The 22,470-nt window shown below is 40.3% G+C and overlaps 1 protein-coding gene and 1 non-coding gene across 3 annotated transcripts in view; one reads left to right on the top strand and one right to left on the bottom strand.

The window, feature by feature from the left end:
- The window catches only part of IGF2BP3 (insulin like growth factor 2 mRNA binding protein 3), a 144,017-nt gene that overhangs the window by 4,944 nt on the left and 116,603 nt on the right, over positions 1-22,470 (top strand). The window lies entirely within an intron of this gene.
- On the bottom strand, positions 7,557-7,663 carry LOC122905727. The gene has a single exon (XR_006384418.1). It is a non-coding gene; the product is annotated as a U6 spliceosomal RNA (small nuclear RNA).

The raw sequence follows: 22,470 nt of genomic DNA, 5'->3' as shown, positions 1-22,470 counted from the left end.
TGAGGTGAATATCTGTGATAGTCTTGCACTCTCTGTTGCTAAAGTAAAGAATACAGCACATGAGTACTTGGCGTCACTCTGAAGTATAACCTTTTTTTTTTTTTTTTTGGCCGAAGGCAGACATTTAATGACCGAGCCACCCAGGCACCCCATGAAGTATAATCTTAAATATTCACCCCACTTCCCACCCTGCCTTGGGGGCAAGGGTGGCTGTGAAAGTTGTGATTTTTGAAGAATACAGCTCAGTTTGGTTGGAAGAGCCACTGGTATCTTGTGGGACTGCATATGTGCCCCTATGCGATTATGTAAATAGCACTGATTTCCTTTTTTGTTATGTTGTGGGCTGTTGGGCATGGGAGAGAGAATGGGAAAGTCGCTGACACTGGGGAACTGACAGGATGGTGGTTTTAGTTTGTTTTCCAGGACTTTTTTAAGTTATGAAAAATTTTCACATTTTTTTGTTTTTTATGGCTTAAACTTGCTCATGATTTAGCTTTCAGCATTGAGTAAGATTATATGAATCCAAAACATATTTCAATGAAGGATAAACAAAATGGTGGGATATCGTTGTTAATATTTTTCCAGGAAGGTTCCATTAAAAACAGACTGGTTTCTAAGCTCACATGATTTTGTTCTTTGTTTCCTCAAAAGAGAAAATAAAGCCAACAACTTATTTCAGTATTAGAATAATGTTTTAACAGTTCAATTAGACAGACATAGCATGTATAAAAGTTACTAGGATTTTAAATGTATCTTAATTTAAATGTCTATTTAAAAGTGCTGCCTTTTTTTTTTTTTTTTAATTTATTTATTTGACAGAGCAAGAGAGGGAACACAAGCAGGGGGAGTGGTAGAGGGAGAACAGGCTTCCCACGGAGCAGGGAGACGGGATCATGAGCTGAGCAGAGGGCAGATGCCTAACGACTGAGCTACCGAGGCGCCCTAAAAGTGCTACATTTTAACAGCTGCTGTATATGGAGTAGGAAGATGGTGCCACAACCAGCAATGTGTCCATTAGCCAGGCACATGATCCTGTTGGCTCAGGCCAATAAAAGCTGTTTTTTTTTGTTTTGTTTTTAAAGATTTTATTTATTTATTTGACAGAGAGAGATCACAAGTAGGCAGAAAGGCAGGCAGAGAGAGAGAGGAGGAAGCAGGCTCCCTGCTGAGCAGGGAGCCCGATGTGGGACTCTATCCCAGGAACCTGAGATCATGACCTGAGCCCAAGGCAGTGGCTTAACCCACTGAGCCACCCAGGCGCCCATAAAAGCTGTTTTTAATACTGAACATTTAAACATAGGCACGAATAGCTGTGCTGCTTCTTGCTTATCAGTTTGGGACTGGTGAATCTTGTGAATTAGAGCATTTTCTCACACATACAGAGACTTGAGGTTCTGACTGTTAGGATTCTTTACCAGCCATGAAAGTTTCCTAAGCAGTGTCGTTGGAACGCTCAGTTTAAGGTCAGTAATGCATGACTGCTTAAGTAATTGTAGCCAACAAGATATTTCTTGATTTCATGTTGTTCTTTTAGTACAGCTTGAGAGAGAGTAGATTTCTTAACTTTGGCATTATTTGAATTAAGAAAATATATATGTATAAATGAATGTTGATAAGTTGCTTCTGTGGGACTGTCCACAGTAACAAGGAAGACATTATGGAAACATGACATGTGCCTGGAGCCAGTGGGAATTGAGAATCTTGGCTTCTGTTTCTGGCTTCTCTTTTGATTTGTGTGATCACTTGCATTCTCTGTTCATGCCAAATGCCACTATAATAAACTAACAGGGGGCATATTTTGTTCTGAGTTTTGCCATTCTGCTTGAAATGAGTTACCAGCTGGGGCTTAAAAATACCTTTTGGAATTAGAGAGATGTGGGGTCTTCCCTGTATGGAACTTGTATTTTCTGTAGCATGGCAGTTCAGTTGCTTGTGCACATGTACCTCTTTCTGGCAGTCAGCAAGAGCGAAATGATCTTTGTCATACTTTGAAATCCTTTAATGAGCCCCATGCCATTGCAGTTAATGTGTTGTTATATAGGTCTTGGATTTTCTATTAAAGTGAAGCTGTTGAGTTTCCTGGATATTTATTTAAACAGTTCTGTTGTAATTGTCTTTAGCAGTCACCTTCCCTAGAAATAACTAATTTTTGAATTGTATGATTTATCCATTTATTATGGTATGATTTATTTATCCACCAGCTTTGGTGGTGGGTTTGTTCTGGGAGGATGGAAAACGGCTGTGCTATTCTTAGCCAAGTTTCCTTTATTGACTCTTGCCTCTGATTCAAGCTTCTAGAGTCACAAGACAGGAGGTGGCAGTGTGGTAGCGGTGACCAAGGGATGGGATTGGCGTTTAGTTAGGAACTCTGCCCCATAAATCTGATGTTTTAAAAACTGGCTTGGTCTTGCAGGATTTTGCTTGAAAGCTGGTGGCAAATACAGTTTCCAGTGCTCCATTAAAACTGTGGGTGTAATTTATCATGGTCTGAAATTGCTGTTTGGCAAGTATTGGTAAATAAACAGTTATAAATATTAATATAGTATGTGGACTTTGTTGCCCTGAAGGGGAATACATAGTACATAAATTATGCATTTTAGAGAATTATCATGAGACCATTTAACTTGACTAGGAAGTAGTTTGAAATTATTATAGATGTATTCTTTGAGGAATCTAATGAAACAATATGTTTTGTTTTGTGTTGTTTTTATTTTTAAGTGACCTCAGGGCAGGGCTCAAACTCACAACCTTGAGATCAGTGGTTTCATGCTCCACTAGCTGAGCTTACCAGGCGCTCCAAGTGGAGCTATAAGTTGAGAGTGGTCTAAGTCTTTAGCTGGCATTTTCAGTTAGTTGTTTAGAAGTTGAGTCTATGGCTATCATGGTGTTTCAGTAATTTCTTGCTTCATAGTAAACTACTCCAAAACCTAGTGACTCAAAACAACTTATTCTTCCTTATGATTCTGTGGGTCTGCTTGGTGGTTGGTTCTGTTCTACATGGTGTCATGCTCGGTCCTTGGCTGAACTGGTCTAAAAGGTCCAAGAAGGCTTCATTCACATGGCTGGCCTCTTCGTGCTGATGCACATGACTTCTCCCCACATGGTATCTCAGTGCTCTGTAGTAGCCCTTGGCTACCAAGTGAGAGTAGGTAGAAGCTGTTAGACTTCTTAAAGGCTAGGCCCAGAATTGGCACATTATCCTATCCATTTGGTCAATCAGGGCAAGTCACAAGGCCAGCACGGATTCAAGGAAGTATGGAGATAGTCTCCATCTCTTGATGGTAGAGTGGCATGAATGTACGGAGAGGAAGGAATTGATGGTGACCATCTTTGTAAATTCTTTTACATAAATGGAAGGAGAGCAGGACTAGTTTCCTCAAAGTGATTGGAACCTAAAATATCTGAAAAATACATTTAGCACTAGAAATGGGGAGGCAGTTCTCATTGTAATATCCTGGCAGGAGATCATATTAATTAGCTTTGGAGGTGATGAATAGTGGTCAGTGTCTGTATATTTCTAAGAAAGAACTAAGAGGATTTGCTGATGGATTAGATGAGAATTAGGAGAAGAGTAAAGCAGGACAAGAAGATTTTTTTTGGTGAGAAAAACTAGATGGAATGGAAGGTGGTGCCATTTACCAGAATGGAGAGTATTGGGGAAGAAACAAATTCTTGGGTAGAAATCAGGAGCTTCACTTTTGGCATATTATGTCTCTAATGCTTGTTAGGTTTTTTGGTTTTGTTTTTGTTTTTCCGTTTAAGATTTTACTTATTTTACAGAGAGAGAGAGAGAGGGAACACAAGAAGGGGGAGTGGGAGGGGGAGAAGCAGGCTTCCCACTGAGCAGATAGCCTGATGTGGGGCTCGATCCCAGAACCCTGGGATCATGACCTGAGCCGAAGGCAGATGCTTAACCGACTGAGCCACCTAGGCACACACACTTGTTAGAAAGTTGAGTGAAGAAGTCAATAGGTAGTTGGAAATACCAATTTGGAGTGTAGGAATTGGAGGTGAAAATTGGAGATGTCACTAGTTTGTGATGTTTAAAATCATGGGATCAGACAAGATTACAAAGGGACTGAGGATGGGGCTTTAGGAGGAAGGAAAGGCCAGCAAAAGAGAGTGAGAGAGGCCATTAAGATAAAGGAAAGCAAGCAGAGTGAACTGCTTCTGGGAGATTCGTGGGAAAAAAAAAAAAGAAAGAAAGAAAAAGCCTGTGGATAAGGAAGGTGTCATCAGCTATATAGAATACCACTGAAAGTTTGTGATTTAGATGGATTCATGTGAATGGGGATGGTGGTAAGTTGCAGCCTTCGGGTTTGGCGTTAGATAGATGGAGAGTGATTTATGAATTTTGGAGCAACCTGGAATATAGCCTTTCTTTCAGGATTCATTTATTAGTATCTCATTTTTTTTTTTTTTAACTTTCCAGAAATATCTGTGAGCATGTTCTATTTATAACCTGCTAGAGATGGAAGAGTCCTAAGTTTAGTAGATCCTCTTGCCAGTGGACAAGACTTGTTTCAGTTGACCTGCTTTCTGGCATCTGTTTCAACATTTCTGGTGACTGAGCTTACTTTCTAGGTTACCTATTCTACTTTTTATTAAATATACATTTGGAAACTCTTTTGAGGCTGTCTTAGGTTTCAAGGCAGTGTAGATCAGGTGCAGTGCTTTTCTGTGGTTATCTAAAGACTTGTTTTTAGGGGTGCCTGGTTGGCTTAGTTGATTAAATGTCTGCCTTTGGCTCTGGTCATGATCCAGGGTCCTGGGATCCAGCCCTGTGTCAGGCTCTCTGCTCAGTGGAGAACATGCTTCTCCCTCCTTCTCTGCTGCTCCCTCTGCTTGTGCACACTCTCTCTTTTCTCTGTCAGGAAAAAAAAAAAAAAAGGTGGGGGGGGGTGCCTGGGTGGCTCAGTGGGTTGAGTCTCTGCCTTTGGCTCGGGTCATGATCCCAGGGTGCTGGGATTGAACCCCATTGGGCTCTCTGCTCAGTGGGGAACCTGCTTCCCCCTCTCTGCCTGCCTCTCTGCCTACTTGTGATCGCTCTCTCTGTCGGATAAATAAATAAAATCTTAAAAAAAAAAAAAAAGGACCTGATTTGAGTATGTTAACTAACTGAAATTAAAAAGTTAAAGACTTGATTTGACAAACAAGGTTGAATCTATTGGCCAGTACATTTATGGATATCATGGGCTAAGTTTAAAATACTTCAATCACTGTTATTTTAGGATGCTGGAATAAGTAAAGCATTCTTTCCATTTTATTCATAAAAATTTAGCTATAAGAAATACAAGAAACCAAAAAAAAAAAAACAAATACAAGAAACCTTTGTAAGTACCCCAAATTCCCTCATTTTTGCATATTGAAAAATCTGGTCTTTGGTAAAGCAGCTTTCTCCTCAAATTATGAATCCTGGTTTTGGCCTCAGTGGTCACCAAAACTAGGTGATCTGTTATAATCAGTTGATTTGAAACCAGGGACTCGATCTCAGTAACTCTTTTTAGGACTTGGTTTATGCAAGTCCTTTGATTAGTCAAATACTACTTTCAAAATGTGTTAAATATTTGCTATTTTAAGAAAGGAATACCAATAAAAATGAGACACTGTAACATATTTTTTTAGTGCTGTTAGTTCTACCAAAGGATTCTCCATAAAGGCCTGAGAGAAGTGACTTGCCCAGGGCACTGCAGGTAATTAGTGGAACCCATTTTCCCCTTCCTTTGACTCTGCCCTGCCTTCATTCCTCTCATTTAAGTTGTCAAATCCTGAAAGTAGCTTACACAGCAGCCTGATCATGTTTGCAGTGGCAAGTTGGAGCAGAGATGTCCTGTTTCCTGCTTTCTCTGAAGAAAAAAAGAAGTCTTGTTTGGCTTCTTTGAAGGCTGATTTATTGTCTTCCTGTAGGAAAGAGACAAGTTCAGGTAGTCTGGAATCTGGGGCTTACTATAGAACAAAAGTATCTGGACATCCTATCGTAAGATGGAAAGGCAAACCACTTCTTCCTTGAAGGTATATATTTTTTTAGCAGCTTAATCTTAATACAAATGAATTGCAGAGAAGCTGGAGGGGGCCCTAAGGAGGTATGAGAGTAGAACAGAGGGCACGAGGAAGTAGATGCCATGGCTTTATCTCAGGCATGTGATTGTGACTCACGGGGTATGTTTAAGATTGCAAAAGAGGTAGAAGTGTCTGGAGTGGAGTCCACCGTGCCTGGTTGTCCCCACCTCCTTAACAAATTTAGTAAGATCCTGGCTTGCAGAAGTTTTTAAAATTTGGAATATTGTTAAGGATTGAGAGAGAAGAAGAGGGAGAAATTGTGCTGGAACTTTTTGATGAGGAGCTCTGGTGCTTGTGCCATGGGCCTTTGTTGAACTGAAAGGTATTGCCAGAGAATGTGGGATGTGAGGTCTGAGATCTGGGTTGAATCCCAACTCCATTTTCTAAATACATGATATTGATTAATGCTGAGGAAATTGATGTCTGGGGAGGTTTGAATGGTGAATACTGCCTGATAGCATCCTGGGGACAACGTGTATAAAGCATCAGTGCGGTATTATTCCATAGGAACTTCAGTGGCAGCTGTTGTATTTTTGCCCTTGGGATTTAAGTATGAAGGCTGGATGTAGATGATATTTGGTGATAACAGAAATACAGAAAACTTTTGTTCTGGTTTTGGTTATGGACTCATGTAAGTAGAAATCTGTGGTGGTGTGTTTGTTTTTATTTCACTGGGTGTGTAATACCTTTTTTGAAATTACTGTATAACTGTATAACCTAGATACAGTAGTATATATATTAAGTAAACAACTTGAGTTTTTATATATATATTCCATTCAAATGAATTCAAAATACAAGAAAATCATCTCCATGTATTTCCCTCGTCTTAGAGCTGGTAGTTTCATATATTCCAGAAATTCTTTTATGCATGTATCAACAAACTTTTTTTTTTTTTTTAAGATTTTATTTATTTGACAGCACAGGCAGGGGGAGCGGCAGACAGAGGTGAGGGAGAAGCAGGCTCCATGCTGAGCAGGGAGCCCGATGTGGGGCCTGGATCCCAGGACCCTGAGATTGTGACCTGAGCTGAAGGCAGAGGCTTTAACCCACTGAGCCACCCAGGAGCCCCGGTATGCAGCAGTTTAACTGTTCTTTTCCTAGTAGTCTCAGTTGAGTGTTTTTATGTCATAGGACTCTTGGTTAGATATATTTTTTTAAATTTTTTAAAAATTTATTTGACAGAGATCACAAGTAGGCAGAGAGGCAGGCAGAGAGAAAGGAGGGAAAGCAAGCTCCCTGCTGAGCAGAGAGCCCGATGCGGGGTTAGATCCCAGGACCCTGGGGTCATGATCCAAGTTGAAAGCAGAGGCTTTAACCCACTGAGCCACCCAGGCGCCCCTTGGTTAGATTTTTTTATAAGGTAAATTCTTAGATTGGGAATTGCTATGCCAGGAGACCTGCACATTTAAATTTGTAAGTGCTCTGCCAAAAACACTTAACTTATATTGACATGGTTAGTCATGAGACAACCAAGAGAGCAGTTTTCTTTTTCTTTTTTTGTTACGAAACTCTTTACGAATTTGTGGGTCATCCTTGCACAGGGGCCATGCTAATCTTCCCTGTATTGTTCCAGTTTTAGTATACATGCTGCCAAAGTGAGCTCAAGAGAGCAGTTTTCAATGAAGTATGCAATAAGACAGTTTGGTTAAAAATTGTCTTTTCAAGCATGGATGACTGTATGAATCTAGATACATACATATTTATATCATGGGTATTGTGCTAACTGACAAGTCTAGGTCCTTATTCATTTGTGCCCTTTGTATGTGAAAATCTAAAAACTGTAACAATTAAGTTCTGGTAACTTCTAGCTCGAATACATAGGGTTTGTATTCTCTCATTCTTAGCACCTTGAATTTTGGATTGTACCTCAGGGACTAATATTTTATTACAGTGAGAACTCTACTAAGTCATATTTTGAGGAAAAATTTGATTAAAAACTAGTTTCCAAAGCAGAGTGCTACTCAGCTTTCTTAGGTGGGCAGTTGATAATTGGGGAGCTTAATTAAAAGAACCTGTGTGTTGGGGCGCCTGGGTGGCTAAGTGGGTTAAAGCCTCTGCTTTTGGCTCAGGTCATTATCCCAGGGTCCCGGGATCGAGCCCCGCATCGGGCTCTCTGCTCGGCAGGGAGCCTGCGTCCTCCTCTCTCTCTGCCTGCCTCTCTGCCTACTTGTGATTTCTGTCAAATAAATAAATAAAATTAAAAAAAAAAAAAAAGAACCTGTGTGGCGTCCAGTTAGGGAATAAGTCATGGGGATGCAAGGAGGCCATAGGGAATGTAGTCCATGGTACTATAGTAGCCTTGTGTGGCGGGAGATAATGGCTACACTTGTGGTGAGCAGAGCACAACCTACAGACTAGTTGAATTGCTGTGTTGTACACCGGAAGCTAATATAACATTGCACATCAACGTTTAAAACATCGTTTAAAACAAAAGGAACCTATGATGGTAAAGCTGTTTAAAAGTGATTGTGTTCTCCCCCGTGACTCCCAAATGTCTGTTTTAGGGGCACCTGGATGGCTCAGTCAGTTAAACATCGGGCTCTTCATTTCAGCTCCAGTCTGGATCTCAGGGTGGCGAGTTCAAGCACAGCATTGGGTTCCATGCTGGATGTGGAGCCTACTTTAAAAAAAAAAGTGATTACCAAATGTTTGTTTTAAAAGTTAGCTGCTCTTGGAAAAATGTTGAAGCTCTTGTTTTTTGAGAGAGAAAAGTGTGGTTGAAAATTTTAATTTAATTTTTTAAAAATGATTTTATTTATTTATTTGGCAGAGAGAGGTCACAAGTTGGCAGAGAGGCAGGCAGAGACAGAGGGGGAAGCAGGCTCCCCACGGAGCAGAGAGGAGATGTGGGGCTTGATCCCAGGACCCCGAGATCATGACCTGAGCTGAAGGCAGAGGGTAACACACTGAGCCACCCAGATGCCCTGAAAATTTTAATTTTAAAATAATCTTAGAATTTTTTGGGTGCTAATTTACCAACTTCTGCATTTTTGAGTTTCAGAAATGAATTTATTTCCCATGGCAGATGTAAATTTTTAGTTTAACAAGCACAGTTTGAGCACTTGTACTCTAGGTCAGTTGAATGCTAGATTTCAGGAGCTAGAAAGAAGAATAAGATACTTGTTCTGAAAAAAAATACATGGACTATAGTGGCTCTCACTTTGTTCTCCTTCAATGCCTGGGTGATATTTTTATCTTGAACACCAGCAGTGGCTCACAGTGGCATTGATCCAGAGGGTGGATGAATATCTCTGCAGGGAAAGAGAAGGTGTAAATATGTCATGAGTATGTATGGTATGCCCCAGAAACATAGGTTGTGGGGGACACTAGGCTTAGGTGGGTATTGGTACAGCCAGCCATGCATAGGTTCAGAAGAGGGATGTGAAGGTAGATGGAGGCTCTGTATAGTGGGAATGGAAAAGGCAGGAGGGACAGCAGGAGCCAAGGCTTGTGAGTGTGAAATATCCTGGTGTGTGCGGGGGAACTACAAGCTGTTTGGGATTAGAGACACTTAACGGTCAGGCTAGATAGTGGTTGAGGCTGAGCCTAGAAGGGGGGTGAGAACAGCCTGGGTGCTTGAGGAGTGACTATTACTTTAATTCTTGATGTATTTAACTTTCAGAGGTCAGTCAGTTTAGTTAATGCCATTTAGCAGATGGTTATTTGGGATCATCATGCAAGACTTGATACCTACATTACTTTGGGGTTCTGCTCCCCAGAGATCATCTTGAGATGTTTTTACCTTTGAAGTACTCCATGAGAATGACTGTGCCCCAATAAACTGTGGGATTTAAGGCTGTTCATAGGACACCCTCTGACAGGGTAATTAACGGTAAATCGTGATATGATAAGAAACCCTGTAGTAAGACTGACTGAGCCTTTGTTATATTACCTTTTTTAGGTTGTGTATGACAAGACAGTCATCAGTAGTGATGATTAAAACACCTGGCATTCTGATATTTATTTGTTAAGGCATTTCAAGTGATAGAATGAACCGTTGGAGAAAAATGAGACACTTCTGTGTGCACACACGATTAACTGAGCAAAATTAGGGGCCGCAGGAAAGCACAGCAGGAGGGAGGGCCAGTGACATTTTGCTTGGAATCACCTAGACCTCAGTTAGAATCCTTGTTCAGCTCTGTGATCCTGGGCACACCAATTAAACTTGCCACACCTCTTAGTTTATCTAGAAATAGGGGCAATAAAACTTAATGCACAAGGTTGCCAGGAATTAAATTATGTTTGTAAAGGATTCCTTGGAGTATCTGACACCTAAGTGGTATTGTTTCGTATTAATAAGCTTGTGTATTTACATGTGGCAATTGAAAATAAAATATAATTATACCAGCGTTGCTGGGTGGCTCAGTTAAGCGGCTACCTTTGGCTCAGGTCATGATCTCAGGATCCTGGGATTGAGCTCTGCAGCTGGCTCCTTGCTCAGCTGGGAGCCTACTTCTCTCTCTGCCGCTCCCCCTGCTTGTGCGTGTTCTCTCTCTCTCTCTCTGTCAAATAAATAAATCTTTTAAAAAAAGGTAATTCCTGCATAAACCCATGGTTTGTGTCTCATATGCACATAAAAAGTTTCACATTTCTTCTTAGAATATGAGTGTGTTGTGAATACTTTGTATTTGGGGTCTAGATTGGTAGCTTTTAGGATCCCTAAAATCTATCTAGTTGTGAAATTGACTTGGGATACTGTTTTTAAAAAAATAGATTAGGGAGGGCCACCTGGGTCAGTCAGTTAAGCATCTGCCTTCAGCTCAGGTCATGATCCCAGGGTCCTGGGATCAAGCTCCGCATCACATGGTGCTCCCTGCCGTGGGGAGCCTGCTTCTCCCTCTGACTGCCCCCCCAACCTCATGTGCGTATGCGCTCCCACTCACAAAAACAAGTAAAATCTTAAGAAAAATAGGAGATAAATAACTATTAATTTCAAAGAGGGAGAAAACACAATACAAAAAGGTACAGAAAATAAATGTAAAATATTCAAAAAAAGTGGGAGTTCAGAAGGAAATATCTGAAAGGCCAATGTACTTAGGTAAAGATGCTTAGTTTTACTAGTTACTAGATAAATGACAATTGTAATGGCAATTTTTGCCAATTACGTTGGGAAAAATGAGTAAGATTGATAATATCTGGCGTTGGCAAGAGTGTGAAGGAATGGGCACTCATAAGCTAGAGAGTAAATTGTCAGACTTCTGACCTTGGTAGGTCAGTATCTGGTAGAACTTAACGTGTAACTGACTACCACTCAAACAAGTGTATGAAGTATATGAAGAAAATCCAGCCTCCCACAGATGTATAGATGGAAAAGGAAAGGGATATTTTAAGCATCTTTTTAGATAATTGTGGATATTCTTTGCTCCCACATCAAAACTCAACAAGTGGTAGTTTTTTAAAGGCTAGTTGAAATATGGGATATTATATCAGTGTGAAATCCTATCAGTGAATTCTATACTAATAGGTTAGAATCCACTCTGCTCTCTTGCACTTTGTGTGGCTCCTTTATCCTTAAATATTGGGAAACTGTCAAAGCTTACAGTTGGCCAAAATTTTGATTTTTTTACTTAAAATCTCCATCTTAGTCATTGGCAACAAATACTGTCAGTTTTTCTTGAAGTGACTGTTTGACCTTACTCTTTTGAGAAAAGGTCTGCCGGATATGCAAGCTTAAATAAACAGTTTGTCTGTAGCTCTTTCAAGCAAAAATGGTGCTCCATGAAGAAAAGCGGCCAATTCAGTCTTGCATCTCAAACCACACTGCAAGGTGCTTTTTCTCCAGGAAACGCTGTGAGAGATAGCAGGAGCACTTTATGCATACTGTCTTTTTCTTCACATAGTTGTTGACAAGATGTGTACCTAAGGGTTACTGAAGAAAATCAATAGTTTTTACTGCTTCATCAAGGACATTTAAAAATGAAACTTGGATGGTATTTTACTGTGAATGCTTGTGAAGAATGTAATGATGACTACAGCTGAGTGCCGCTGCCTCGATTCATGCCAAGCCGCCAGTAGTTTACCAACCGTTGTTTTTGCCCCGTTTGCTTCAGTGCAAATGTCAACAGTGAAAAGGGCAAATAACATCTTAGTGTTATAAAAATAGTTTTGACGGGATGCCTGGGTGGCTCAGTCAGTTAAGCATCTGCCTTCAGCTCAGGTCATGGTCCCAGGGTCCTGGGATGGAGCCCTGCATCTGGCTCCTTGCTCTGAGGGGGGTCTACTTCTTCCTCTGCCTGCTGCCCCAACTGCTTGTGCTCTCTCCCTCTGACAAATAAAATCTTGGGAAAAAAAATGCTTTTGATTCCTTCCCTCTTGACAGTCTCAGGGGCCCCCAGGAGTCCACATAATATATAATGAGAATTGCTGCTCTACACTAATGTGATATTTGAAATTATTTGGGTTAGGTTCTCCTGTGGATATGTATTTACATCATCACACAACAGATGGCAAGAACAAGTGAGGATTTTCTGCAATTCCATGGCATGTTAGTCTCGATAGGGAGTTTTATACAAGTCGGTTTGTGAAAAACAGGTGGGGGAAGAGAAAACAAAACAAAACAAAAAACAAAAGAAAATAAGCACAAAGGAAAAATCTAGGTGTTTGAAGGATAAAATAATTAGAATAAATAGTTGGGGAGTACTTAAAACAAATGCACATGAGTGAAATGAAATGAGTTTGGAGATTTAGGGACCCACAGTCATGCTTGAAGTTGCTTAAACCAAAGCGAACCCCACATGCTGTTGGCTACATGTCTTGCCTCAGGAAATGAAAAGTCTTCAGTACCTTTGTTATTCATAGGACATTGAAATCTAATCAGAATCCCCATGCATCATCAGTTTCTTTTGACAGTTGAGGTGTTTTGAAGCTGGTAGTTGGTGACTCACTGTGTTTATAATGATGACCAAGTGAAGAGTCCTACCTCTGACCTATGTCAACCAGCCTTCCTTGCCCTAAGTAACTGTTGGTTAAATATAGAAAATAACTGGGGTGCCTGGGTGGTTCAGTGGGTTAAGCCTCTGCCTTCGGCTCGGGTCATGATCCCAGGGTCCTGAGATTGAGTCCTGCATTGGGCTTCCTGCTCAGCGGGGAGCCTGCTCCCCCACCCCGCCTCAGTCTCTGCCTGTCTCTCTGCCTGCTTGTGATCTCTCTCTGTCAAATAAATTAATAAAATCTTAAAAAAAAAAAAAGAAAGAAAAGAAAAGAACTACCTTTGTTCATATCACAGGAGGGGTACTTTTCTTGGATAATTTTTCTTGGATACTTTTCTTAGATAATTTTTTTTCTTTAAGAATTATAGTACAACGAATGACCTTTCATGTTATTTCAGCAAGTCTTTTCCATTCTGTATATTTTTCTGGTTTGAGAAAGCTTGGTAACTTGCCATTATGTTATCTTTTTGCAAATGGTTCTGTTTTGCTGATCTTGGATCTTAGCAGTTTTTATTTTTTATTTTTTTTAAGATTTATTTTGAGAGAGAGCCTAGCCTGTGTGTGTGTGTGTGTATGAGTATGCCTGACTTGGGGGAAGGGCAGAAGGAGAGATTCTCAAGCAGACTCCCTGCTGAGTGTGGGCCTGTGGTGGGCCTCCATCTCACAACCAGATCATGACCTGAACCAAAAATCAGGAGCTGAACACTTAATCAAATGGGCCACCAGTTACCCCTGATCTTGTTTTTAAATGACTGATTTAACAGATTTTTAAATGTTTACTACTAAGGAGTGCTTTAGGTTCTTGGAGAGAGAATTAAATGGAAGGTAGGAACTTAGTTCTGAAGCATAGGCTGTAGAGTGACACTGCCCATTAGAGCAGCCACTGTCCACAAAGTGCCTCTCTGAGCAATTGAAATGTGGCTGGTCCAAGTTCAGTTGTTGGGTATGTATAAAATATACACTGGATCTTGAAGACTCTTGAAAAAGAATATAAAATAGCTCATGGATAATTTTTATGTTGATTTCACCTATTTCTTTTTACTTTAAGTTGCTACAGGAAAATATTATGTATGTAGCTTGTATTTGTAGCTTGTGTTATTTCTGTTGGACAGCACAGATACGGAGAGGAGATATGGACAAAATAAATAAGTAATTGAGGCATATTGAAGACTATGGAGAAAGGGTGAGGAAGAATGAGACAACTGGCAGAGGGTTGGTTTTGATTTTTTTCACATTGGATGATTGGGAAAGTCCTCACCTATATGGTGCTGCATGAGCAGAGGCTTACAGGAGGTAAGGGAATGAGATGACCAGGCAAGTAGGTGCCAAGTGGGGATGAGTGACCCAAGCAGAGGGAGACAGCCAAAGTCCATGCATGCTCACTGCCTTTCTAGTCAATAGGGAGGCCATCATGGCTGGAATAGAGCAGAAGGAGAGCCACAGGAAATGGAGAAGTTGTAGGTAGGAACAGAATGAGAGAAAGCCATTGATAGTTGTGTTTTGTTTTTTAAAGATTTTATTTATTTATTTGACAGATCACAAGCAGGCAGAGAGAGAGGGGGACACAGGCTCCCCGCTGAGCAGAGATCCTGATGTGGGGCTGGATCCCAGGACCCTGAGATCATGACCTGAGCCGAAGGCAGAGGCTTTAAATCACTGAGCCACCCAGGCACCCCCATGGATAGGCTTTTCTTCCTTCTTTCCTTCCTTCCTTCCTTTCTTTCTTAAAGATTTTACTTACTTATTTGGGAGCGAGCACGTACACACGCACTAGCCAGGGAGGAGCAGAAGGAGAGGCACAATCAGACTCTGCTGAGAGCAGAGAACCATGCAGGGCTCATACTCATGACCCTGGGATCATGACCTGAGCTGTAATCAAGAGTTGGACCCTCAACCAACTGATGCACCCACGTCTCCTGGAAGGGTTTTTAGAAGGGACAGTTGTGATGCGATTTATCTTTGAAAGGCAAATCTCTCAGAATAGACCATGGTGAGCTGGTGGGATGGGATCAGGGAGACTAGTTAGGAGAAGATTATAATTGTAGGTAGAGATGGTAATAGTGGGACCAGAGCATTGAGGTGTTTGTGGTAGTGGTGATGAATGGTTAGAATCTATTTCTTTCTTTCTTTTTTTTTTTTTTTTAAGATTTACTTATTTATTAATCTGAGAGAGAGAGGGGCAGCGATAGCATGAGTGGGGAGGAGCAGAGGAAGAGAATCTTTCAAGCAGAATTCACGTTGAATGTGGAGCCCAGTGTGGGGCTTGATCCCATGACCCATGAAATCGTGATCTGAACTGAAACCAAGAGTCAGAGGGTTAACGGAACCACCCAGCCAGCCCTAGACTCTTCTATTTGAGCAAAGATGGAAGAACTAACTGGGTGTAGGAAGTGATGAAGGAACCAAGGATACAGTTTATACATCTGTAGCAACTGGAAAAATGAAGTTTCCACTGATTGTGATGAACAAGATTATGGAGTGCTATGATGAGGGATAGGGGAGACCATGAGTTCAGTTTGGCCAGGTTAAGTTTGAGATGCCTATTAGATGTGTAGAGATAGGACAGTGAATGGATAGTAAACGGAGGAGGGGGAACCAGTGATGGATGGAGCCCAAGGACAGGTCCAAGAGGTAGGAGGAGAATCTTGAAAAAGTACCTGGAGGTCAGATACTTGTTGACTGTGTTTAGTAGAAAGAGTCATCAGCTGTGACAATTAATGTAGAATAGGGTGAAAATGGAGTTGGCAACATTATCTTATTGGTGTTTTGATAGGTGAGCAGTAGGACTGAAGCCCTGAATTGTGTGGGTTGGTGAGCAGACAGAAGGAGAAGAGGTAGAGACAGTGGGCCTGGATAGGCTTTCAAGTAGATTGCTGTAAAGACATGAGAGAAATGGGATGGTAGTTGGAGGGGTTGTGGTCTAAAGGGAGAGCTTTAAAAGCTTTTTACTTCAATGTGTAGTAAAGTTGTAAATACAGTACAGATGATCCAAACTCCCTCTATCTACTTGTCCCACCTTAGTTTGGGCTACTGGGTTTTTTCCTGAAATTTTGAGGGTGAGTTGCAGAACTGCCATTCACCTCTAAATACTTAAATACGTTTCCTAAAAACAAGAACATTCTATTACATGATTATAGTAAAATTACCAAAACTAAAAGGTTAACACTGATAGAATAGATTTTAATCTACAGATGTTTAGATTTTGCCTATTGTCCCACTGTCTTTTTTTTTTTTAATCCAAGATTATATATTGCATTTAGTTGTGATGTTTCTTTGGTTTTATTTATTTATTTGACAGAGAGTAAGAGAGGGAACACAAGCAAGGAGGAGTAGGAGAGGGAGAAGCAGGGTTCTGGCTGAGCAGGGAGCCCGATGCAGGGTTTGATCCCAAGACCCTGTAGTCATGACTTGACAGTTAACTGACTGAGCCACCCAGACACACCTCAAATAAAATCTTATATAAAAAAAAAAGTGTCTTGGACATTGGGAGGGAGGAAATTGTGGTAATATAGTATGTTCAATACTATTAAGAATAGTGGAGTCTTTTTTTTCTTTTTTTGTAAGTAAACTGTGTCCACTGTGGGGCTTGAACTGATGACCTGGGATCCAAGAGTCACATGATTCAAGGACTGAGCCAGGTGCCTCCAAAATAGTGAAGTCTTGATTGAGGAGTAAAGTATGTTTTCCTATATCTGGGCTGATAATACATTAAAACTTGTTTATTTTAAATTTTAATTAATGTATTTATTATTATTATTTTTTTAAAGATTTATTTGAGTAAGAATGTGCATGGCAGGCGGCATGAGCAGAGGACGGGCAAAGGGAGAGGGAGAAGCAGGCTCCCTGGACCCTGGGGCTTGATCTCAGGACCCCAGGATCACAAATGTCTTTGTTATTAATAGGATATTAACAGTGTTTCATTTCCTTATTAGTGCTTGTTACAGATTAACATAATTTTCTGCAAATTCCAGCATGTGCTTTATTCCCATCATTAATTATGGGAACAAGAAATGTGTTGTGCAGTATTGACCCAAAATAAAAAAACTAAACCCCCAAACCTGGGGTGCCTGGGTTGCTCAGTCGGCTAAGCATCTATCTTTGTCTCCAGTCATGATCCCAGGGTCCTGGGATTGAGCCCTGCATGGTGCTCCTAGCTCAGCAGGGAGTCTGCTTCTCCCTCTTTCTTTCCCCCTGCTCAGGGCCTCTCTTTCTCAAATAAATCTTAAAACAAAAAAACAAAAAAACAACCCAATCCTATGAAAATTTTAGATCAGTCCATTTAAAAGGCATGTACATAATTACATTAACTGGAATTAGTTCAGTGCTCTAAATTTAATTCTTAGTGTTCTTTTTCCCCCAGCTTCTTTGTTTTTAAGATATTACTTTTTTAAAAAATATTTTATTTATTTATTTGACAGAGAGAGATCACAGGTAGGTAGAGAGGCAGGCAGAGAGAGAGAGGGAAGCAGGCTCCTTGCTGAGCAGAGAGCCCGATGTGGGACTCGATCCCAACCCTGAGATCATGACCTGAGCTGAAGGCAGCGGTTTAACCCACTGAGCCACCCAGGTGCCCCTAGGATATTACTTTTAAGCAAATCTCTACACCCAATTTGGGACTTGAACTCAGAACCCCGAGATCAAGAGATGCATGCTGTAATGACTGAGCCAGCTGGGTGCCCCTCAACTTTTTTTTTTTAAAGATTTATTTATTTATTTATTTATTTGAGAGAGATATAGAGAGAGAGAGACCCCAAGTAGGCAGAGAGGCAGGCAGAGAGAAAGGTGGGAAGCAGGCTCCCCGCTGAGCAGAGAACCCGATGTGGGGCTCCATCCCAGGACCCTGACTGAGATCATGACCTGAGCTGAAGACAGAGGCTTAACCAACTGAGCCACCCAGGCGCCGCCCCTCAATTTGTTTAAAAAAAAAATTTTTTTTTTTTTTAAGTACACTCTATACCCAGCATGCAGCCCAACACAGGGATTGAATTCATGACCCTGAGATTAAGACTTCAGCTCATATTATGATCTGGGTGCCCAACTGAGCCATCCAGACACCCCTTTTAAAAAAAATTTCTTTGAAAATGGGGTGCCTGGGTGGCTCAGTCAGTTAAGCAGCTGCCATTAGCTCACATTCCTGGGATTGAGCCCTGTGTGGAGCTCCCTCCCTGCTCAGCAGAGAGCCTGCTTCTCTCTCTCTTGTGCCTGAGCCCTCTTTCTCTTTCTCTGTAAAATAAAGAAATAAAATCTTAAAAAAAATAGGGACGCCAGGATGGCTTAGCGGTTGAGCGTCAGCCTGCAGCTCAGGTCATGATCTCAGGGCCCTGGGATGGAGCCCCACATCCGCCTCCCTGCTCAGCAGGGAGACTGCTTCTCCCTTCCCTTCCCCAACCTTGAGCTCCCATGCATGCTCTCTCAAATGAATAGATAAAAATCTTAAAAAATAATAATAAAAATTTAAAATTTCTTTAAAAATATATATACTTTTCTTGGGTACCTGGGTGACTTGGTTGAGCTCTGCCTTCAGCTCAGGTCATGATTCCAGGATCCTGGGCTTGAGCCCTGGTCGGGTTCTCTGCTCAGTGGGAAACTGCTGCTTCCAATGCCACTCCCCCTGCTTGTGTTCCCTCTCTTCCTGTCTCTCTGTCAAAAAAATAAATAAAATTAACACTTTAGAAAATTTTAAAAAGAGTTGTTTTAGAAAATTTTAGAAAGAATTGGAGGCTTAGCCAGCTAAGCCATGCAGATACCCCTAAGTAAAATATCTTACTTTTAATGTTTATTTTTCTAATAGTGTTCTTAAAATTGCTTTTTTGGGTTCCCAACCTGCTGTTCTGTTTTTAAAATTAGAATTTTTGTTGAAAAATCTTTCTAAAATAGTCGAGAAAAGACTGAAATTTGATTTATAAACTTTAAAGAAATAGTTCAGGATTTTAAAGAAAAAAATTTTTTAAAGATTTTATTTATTTATTTGACAGAGATCATAAGTAGGCAGAGAGGAGGAAGCAGGCTCCCCGCTGAGCAGAGAGCCCTACACAGGGCTCTATCCCAGGACCCTGGGATCATGACCTGAGCTGAAGGCAGAGGCTTTAACCCACCGAGCCACCAAGTCACCCCAAGAAATTTTTTATTTTTTAAAGATTTTTTATTTATTTACTTGACAGAGAGAGATCACAAATAGGCAGAGAGGCAGGCAGAGAGAGAGAGAAAGAAGCAGGCTCCCCGCCGAGCAGAGAGCCCGATGCGGGACTCGATCCCAGAACCCTGAGATCATGACCTGAGCCGAAGGCAGCGGCTTAACCCACTGAACCACCCAGGTGCCCCCCCAAGAAATTTTTTTTAATAGATTTTATTTAATTGAGAGTGCTTGAGCATGAGTGGGGTAGAGGGGAAGAAGGAGAAGCAGACTTCCTACTGAGCAGGGAGCCTAAGGTGGGAATCATCCCAGAACCTGGAGATCATGACCCAAGCCAAAGGCAGATGCTTAACCAACTGAGCCACCCAGGTGCCACTTTTTTCTTTTTTTTTTTTTTTTAAAGATTTTAAGTGATCTCTACACTTAACATGGAACTTGAACTCAGCCCCGAGAGATCCAGGGTCAACACTGAGCCAGCTAGGCACCTCTATTTTTAGCTTTTAAGCTGTTAACAGAAATGATATAAAGTGAAAATTACATTAATTAATTTTTAAGAAATGAAATCTAGTGTGTTTTCGTTCTAGGTGGAAATTTAAAACATTTAGTTTACATCGGTCTGGCTGATTCTGAATTTATAGACTTGTTTCAAGTAATAGCTTTTATATAAACTACATAATTAAATGTTATTAAATGTAATGAAATTACAGCTAGTAATTTGATGCTGTGTAATATATCTGATTAGTTATGTGTCTTCAACTTAAACAAGTTTGTTTTAAAAATAACACTGTTTATACTGTCAAAATACATAGATCTGACATTTGAGGTTCGGTTGTGTTTGATTTATTTGTGTGAATGTTTAACTTTTTCAGAGTAAGTTCTAAATTTTATAATAGTGCAGGGCTCCTGGCTGGGTCATTGAGTAGAGTGTGCAACTCTTAATCCTCAGGGTCATGAGTTGGAGCCCCACAGGGGTAGAGATTACATTAAAAAATTTTTTTTTGGTGGCTCAGGCCTCTGGCTCCTTATTTACCGCTCATGATCTCAGAGTTGAGGAATTCAGCCCTGCACTGGGCTTGGACTCAATGGGGAGTCTACTTTGGGATTCTTTCTCTTCCACTCCCTCTACTGCCCCTCAATAATAAATTAATCTTAAAAAAAATTTTTTTTAACAGTGCAATCTTAAAAATGTTAAATTTTACTAAAATGTTAAAATTTTACTAAAATGCTTTCTAATGGCTTGGTTAATCATAAAATTTTGGTAACTAGTTTTAATTTGATTTAAATACTGCTATCCTCCATCTAAATTTGTCAGTAGGCTAGGTGGATGTTTTTATAAAATAACCTCAAAATACCTAAAACCTAAAATAGATACTTAAATTTTTTAAAAAGATTTTGTTCTTTTATAGTAATCTTTTATTTAAAAAAAAAGAGATTTTGTTCTTTTATAGTAATCTCTATACCGGACATGGGGTTCAAACTTAGAATCCCAAGATTGAGAGTCCCATGCTCTTCTGACTGAACCAGCCAGATACTGCAGGACTGAAACTTTTGATTGACTTTGAAACCTTATATAACTTCTTGAAATCTGGGGTTGGTCTCAGCAAAGTTTGAGTATGTATTAATTTTTGTTACTCCAGTAATGAAGCAAACACAAAAATGGCAAATTAATAATTTCAAAAATAATAGTTCTTCATTATTGGAACAAAACTTTAAAATTCCCAAGATGCCGTGAATCTATAGCCAACTGATAATAAATCTGTTTCAAGAGACTGTTTTAAAGCTATTGGTATTTGCAGTTTGACCTCTTGGCTTATTTGCAGTTCGACTTTTCTTTCATCTTAACTATTGAGCCAGTGATAACCCATGTGCCCAGGTGGTAGGAAGACAGAAAAGCATTATTTTCTCTTTTGAAGGACAAAGACTAACATTTTATGGTAATTTTATTCAGTTAAAACTAATTTATACAGGGCGCCTGGGTGGCTCAGTGGGTTAAGCCGCTGCCTTCGGCTCAGGTCATGATCCCAGGGTTCTGGGATCGAGTCCCGCATCGGGCTCTCTGCTGAGCGGAGAGCCTGCTTTCCTCTATCTCTCTCTCTCTCTCTGCCTGCCTCTCTGCCTACTTGTGATCTCTGTCTGTCAAATAAATAAATAAAAAATCTTAAAAAAAGAAAAAAAACCAAATTTATACAAAACGTGCATTAGCTTCTTTTTAGCGGTTGTCTTAATTGGTAGTAACTTGAAATGCAGTGCTGCACTTAATCTTTCAGACTGATCATTTACAGTTTCTGGAGGAGGTGGGAGCTGTTAAGATTCTGTAGTCTTTTCTGTCTGTAGAATTTTAAGATGTCTGTGTGTTTATAAGTAAATTAGATTTGGTTGTTTGGTTGTTTTGATCCTATTTGTTTGGTCTCCTAACTGTCAAGACTCTGAATTTACAGGCTTTTAAAGAGATAAACCAAATTACATAGATAGCATTTTTTTCTGTTGCTTTCTCTTCTTGTATCAAAGTGAAAATAGAATTGTGATAGTTTCTAGTTTCCCACTTTCTATATTTAAAGCCTTCCCAGGTCCTGAAATACTTAAGTTCTAAACATAGGAGTAAATAAATACTTAAAGGCTGTCCCAACAGATAAATCTTGTAGGGAAAGGAATCTGAGTCCTAAATATTTGTAAAGGACATCATAGTCTCAAATTTAAGATGAGTTCTGGTTTTAATCATCAGCATAGTATGCTAAATGTAAGTGTATGTAAGACCTCTTTGAAACTCTTTTTAACTTCGAAAAAGAAGTTAAAACTTTGACTTAGGTCCTTTCCCAGCCCTTCAGAAGCCTGGGTGAGAATTAAAATGACCTGATAAGTGGACAAATGGTGATTAAGGGTGTGTTTGTGTGCTGCCCCCTGGTGGACGGCCTGTTCTGATTTACATTTTGCATTTGTCTCTACCAGTCTGTCTTCGGGCAATTAAAGTGCTTTACCACTTAACACATTCTTAAGTGTTTTGAAAATGCATAAGCTTTTTTTTCCCCCCTAAGATTTTATTCATTTATTTGACAGAGACCGAGAGAGAGGGAACACAAGCAGAGGGAGTGGGAGAGGGAGAAGCAGGCTTCCTGCTGAGCAGGGAGCCCAATACCCAGCTTAGGGCTCCATCCCAGGACCTGGGAATCATGTCCTGACCCAAAGGCAGACGCTTGATTACTGAACCACCCAGGTGCCCCGAAAATGTATAAGCTTTTATTCCAACATCTTTATAAGGTGTTAAAGTTTAAAGCCCAGCCCACTAACATTTTAATGCCCTGTACAGATTGTTAATGACAGATTTAGTTTGTGATAGTTTTTCTAATAGTA

This window comes from Neovison vison, chromosome 4 (assembly GCF_020171115.1).
Source record: "Neovison vison isolate M4711 chromosome 4, ASM_NN_V1, whole genome shotgun sequence".
Lineage (NCBI taxonomy): Eukaryota > Metazoa > Chordata > Mammalia > Carnivora > Mustelidae > Neogale > Neogale vison.
The sequence above is the reverse complement of the archived record's forward strand: the minus strand, read 5'-3'. Positions and strand labels throughout refer to the sequence as shown.